This window comes from Dipodomys spectabilis, unplaced genomic scaffold (assembly GCF_019054845.1).
Source record: "Dipodomys spectabilis isolate Male_0828 unplaced genomic scaffold, ASM1905484v1 ptg000116l, whole genome shotgun sequence".
In the NCBI taxonomy this organism is placed as follows: Eukaryota; Metazoa; Chordata; class Mammalia; order Rodentia; family Heteromyidae; genus Dipodomys; species Dipodomys spectabilis.
Window position 1 is genome coordinate 3,343,592 of NW_024870793.1, and position 5,038 is coordinate 3,348,629.

A 5,038-nucleotide genomic window follows, 5' to 3' on the forward strand; every position below is an offset into this window, starting at 1 on the left:
TACTTAAAATCTTAACTCTCCACTCTGCTTCTTTACACAGTCTTTGTAACTTCTCATTAGCAAAGTTTCTATAAACTCTGAAATGTACATACTTAGTAGTAAATGCTACCAGAAATATTATATACTTTATCGAAAAATTTTATGACCTGCCAGTCTTAATTTTGCCATATATATGCAGATCCCAAAATGAAACATATTTAAAACATTAAAATTTTTAACAAACCTTAACATTTGCTGCAATGATCATTATGACAGGTGCCTTGTGTAGAATAATTGAATTCCTCCTCCTACACATCTCATGAACAACTAATATCTGGAATTATTTTTTTTTTTGGCATGTCAATATTGACTTTATTCTTAAATGTGTGCTTATGTAAGAAATACATGGTTGCAAAATTTCATAATTTTTTGAACTTACTTTTTGTTGAATTGTCTAGTTTAAGACGATCAATTACACTTTATATATAAAAAATGTTCTGTGCTCAATTTGGCTGCACATACACTAAAATTGGAACATACAGAGAAGATTAGAATGGTCCCTGCACAATGATGACATACAAATTAATGAATCATTCCATATTTTTACACCAACAGATGCTGGAAGGGATGTGGCCAGAAGGGAAGCCTACTGCACTCTTGATGGGAGTGTAAACTTGTTCATCAACTTTGGAAAGCGGTTTGGAGGTTCCTCAAAAGACTCCATATAGAGCTCCCTTATTACACAGCAATCCCGCTTTTGGGCATTCACGCAAATGATCACAAACAAGTCCACACTAAAACTACCACCACAACAATGTTTAATGTAGCATTATTTGCCATAGCTAAGATATGGAACCAACCCCGATGCCCCTCAGTAGAAGAATGGATCAAGAAAATGTTCTGTGTGTGTGTGTGTGTGTGTGTGTGTGTGTGTGTGTGTGTCTGTGTCTGTGTCTGTGTGTCTGTCTGTCTTTGTGTCTGTGTGTGTGTGAATGTACACTTACACAACCACTTTGGAAAGCAATCTGGTGAGTCCTCAGAAAGCTAATTATTGACCTTCCTTATGGCCCACTCATACCACTTCTAGGCATCTATTCTGAACAAGAGGTACCAATATTCAAGGACACATGCACCTCCATGTTTATTGCAACATTGTTCACAATATCCAGGATATGAAAACAACCCATATGTCCCACCAGAGATGAATGGATCCAAAAACTGTTCACAACGGAATATTTTCCAGCCATTAGAAAGACAAAATGATGGCATTAGCAGGGAAATCAATCAAGCTACAGGAAATCATGTTGAGCGAGGTAAGACAAAAGCAAAGAGACAAACAGCACATGGTCTCCATGGTAAGTGGATGTTAAATCCAAAATGTAAGGTGATACAACAAAATTAACAACACTTAAGAAACCAAGGACTTCCACTCATCTGGTCAAATCACTACTAAATATCCCCATTCTGCTGATTATATTTGCACACTGAGGGGAAACCAGGAAGACGACACTGAACTAGAGGGAATCAGGGAAAAACATACAACAGTGGGATCCATCAGCTGCACTGGACATTGACTAAAATGAACTAAGCAACTCAATGTCACTGAAGGGAAGGAGGGAATAAGTGGGAAAGAGGGAACAGCAGACGCTATGCAAAACAAAAGAAATATACATATTTCAAAACAGAAAACTATCCATATGGAAGAAATAACTCTATTGCAAAACTCATAAAACTCCTAAGTGTTGTAGACCATGATAGACAATTTGCTCCATCAAAGTTAGAATGTGTTTGTGACTTTAACTAAGCATCACTATCCCACAATATTGTGAAATATGGGAAATTATGCAATCATTTAATCACAATAAAAACATTTGAAAAAATGTTGAAGGTGGAAAACTAAGTTGCTCTAAAAAACAAAAAAGGAAAATGTTCTGTGTGTATATGTGTGTACACACACACATATACTATATATATATACATATATATGTGTATATATGTTAATTCTTTGCCTCCATCAGGAAGAATGACATTGCCCAATTTTTAGGAAATGGAAATACTTGGAAAAAAATTATATTAACTGATGTAAGCCAAGTCCAAAGAAACATAGGTCCCTTGGTATCCCTTATTTGCAATGACTAGTATATGTCTGGGATAAGCAGAAAAGTTGAAAAGCTATGTGTGTATGACTACATAAGTAGATGTTAAGCTAAATGACCCACAAGATAGAGACACAAGTGGTTTTTTCTTTCTTGCTGTTGTTTCTCACATATTTATAATGTACAAAGTGATTTCTTTTTTGTTTTTTATGCGTTCCTCCCCAACAATATAACCCCTGTTTTCACTTTACTTGATGTTGGTGCACCTGCATCTTGTATATACACTTCTCTAATTTGGGGAAAGAAAGGGAAAAAACAACATGCTTAAATAGGAATACAGTTTGACTCATTGTATAACAATAGATGCACAAGACAATATTTTGAAGAACGAACTTTACAATTTAGGCTGGGGACATTGGGTGGGGCTTGGGGGTGTGAGGACTGTACTTGTGGAGATGGAAGGGAAGGAATGGTGGGGGAAAAACAAAGGAGGAGGTAACAATGCTTGATAGGAAATGTACTTATTACTTTGCTCATGTAACTATAACCACTCTGTACAGTATTTTTACAACAAAAAAATGTATAAAAATGTTTTGAGATGGAAGAGTTTATTTTACCTATTTTACCCAAATAATATCGTTAACAAATAAATTAATGCAAAACACTGATATGAAGATATTTTGAAAAAGTGAGTGTGTGTGCATTCCTGCATGTTGGCATGCTCAGAGTTTGAAATCAGATATTCAAGGTCTCGCTATGTCTTTCTCTCTAGATTAGTGAGCTACTATATGAGCTACATCTCCATTCCTGGTCCTTTGTTAGTTCATTAAAATTTTTGAAAAATAATCTCATGAATTTATTTAGCCCTGATTGGCTTCCAAATGTTATCCATAGATCTCAGGCCCCTGAGTAGGTATCCTGAGTAGTTAGGATTACAGGTGTGACAAACCAGCACAAGGCTTTCAGAATAATTTTAAAAGTAGAAGAAAATTTACTTCACAGTGGCCTGTTTTATCATTTCCTACTTTTAAAGCATTTTGGAGTGATTATGTGATTTTTTTCATTCTTGAATTCTTAAAATACAGTAAGTGATGATATTTAAAAGATTTAGTACTTTTTAAAAACGATACTGGAACTTTAAATAAAAAATAAAATAAAATATATGAGAAGAGCAATACAGGAGATGCGACTGGGGGAAATACTGTAGTATCATAGAGTAGAAGAGCTGTGGAAAGCAGTAATTTTACATTAACATAGCAAGTAATAAACTTGCATACAGCTTTTCAGCCTCATGTCAGTCATTAAAAAGTTTAAACAAAATGCCTACTCAGCAAACCAATAGAGATAAAATAGAAAACTAAACAATTAAGATGAAGAGATGACTTGGACCAAGAATAACAAATGACACAATTAGGAAACAAATAACAAGCTGCTGGGCTGGGAAGGTGACTCAGTGGTAGAGTGCTTGCCGTGCATGCCTGAGGCCCTGGGTTTGATTCCTCAGCACCACATAAGCAAAAAGAAACAAACCGGAAGTGGTGCTGTGTCTCAAGTTGTACAGCGATAGCCTTGAGCTGAAATGCTGAGGCAGAGCGCTCAGGCCCAGGGTTCAGGCCCCACTATCGGACCCAAAAATTTAAAAAAAAAACAAAAACAAGCTAATAAGTTTAAAAATGATCGCCCTTAATTCTATTGACTTGCTTAGATCACAATTTGTTAGAAGTATAATTCAAATCACAGTTTAATAGTATATCATTTTAATAATAGTTTACTTATTATTGATTTCTTAATATTGAATGTTTAATATATAATTTTAATTTCAGCAGCTATAGAAAAGAAGAAAGTGAAAATAATTTTAATAATATATTTATGAATTGTAAAATTGAGAAACATTAGAGTTTAAACAAATAACATATCATTATTGCTTCATTTCTGTAATTTAATGTAATAATTCAAAGTGTATTATACGCTTAGCACTCATCTTAACATCAAATAATAAATTATTGCACATGACTCTTGGTATTATTTGGAAGGGTTCAGCACTGTGGTAAAATTCATACCGCATAGTACACTGGGGTATGGCCCCTCTCATATAGCTTAAATTGTGGAAATTTGATTTCTACATGCATGTTAAATTCTTGTCTAGGTGACATCTATAAAATTATTTACAATTATATACACGAGGACTATTTCAGATGATTCTTAAAAGTCATATTCATTAATTAAATTTTTATTATTTCATACCAAATTAATATTTACAGAGACTGAATATTTGTGTAGATGATGGTGTATGTGTGCCAGATTATATGTATTAAGGCTTATTTTATATTCCTGACATTGTTTCTAGAGTTGGATTTATTTGTCCATTATGGGTTAAGGGTATTATATTGGATATATGAAAGTAAACTGAATGTTTATTCCATTAATCCTTTGTCTAATCCCAATATAAATTATCCATGTGTTTAAAGTAATGAAAATAACAATACATAAAAGCAAGGTAAATCAGTCTGTAGTAGACAAGTATTTACACCATTATTTTGAGAGTTGGTCCTCTTTAACACTACAGAATATTCTTGGGAATATGTGCTCCATGCTGGCCACAACTGAAGATTATTAAGGTTTGATCTATCATAAGAGAAGGAAGGAAGGGTGACCTTCCTTCCAAATGTCTGATCCCAGGAATGTGCTCTGCTTTGTGGTGCCTACTTGGAAATGAACATTTTTCACAGTCAACCTTGAAAAGCCATCTTGATAGATGACTTCTGTAAGTGGTTATAAAGCATTATTGATGGCTTTGCAAGGATGCCTGATTGCCTCATTTTGAGACAATTAACAGGAATTTAGTCAATTGTTCTTTGTATCTTTAGGAGAAAAACCCATTGACTCTAGGCCAGGGGATCACAGGGGCCCAGAGAAACTACTATCGAGAATAGTAATCCTAGACATCTAAAACAAAATACACA

The 5,038-nt window shown here is 34.3% G+C and overlaps 1 non-coding gene across 1 annotated transcript; it reads left to right on the forward strand.

The window, feature by feature from the left end:
• Window positions 1-478: 478 nt before the first annotated feature.
• LOC122115107 lies at window positions 479-584 on the forward strand. Its single transcript, XR_006148710.1, has one exon. It is a non-coding gene; the product is annotated as a U6 spliceosomal RNA (small nuclear RNA).
• The last annotated feature ends 4,454 nt before the right edge of the window (window positions 585-5,038 follow it).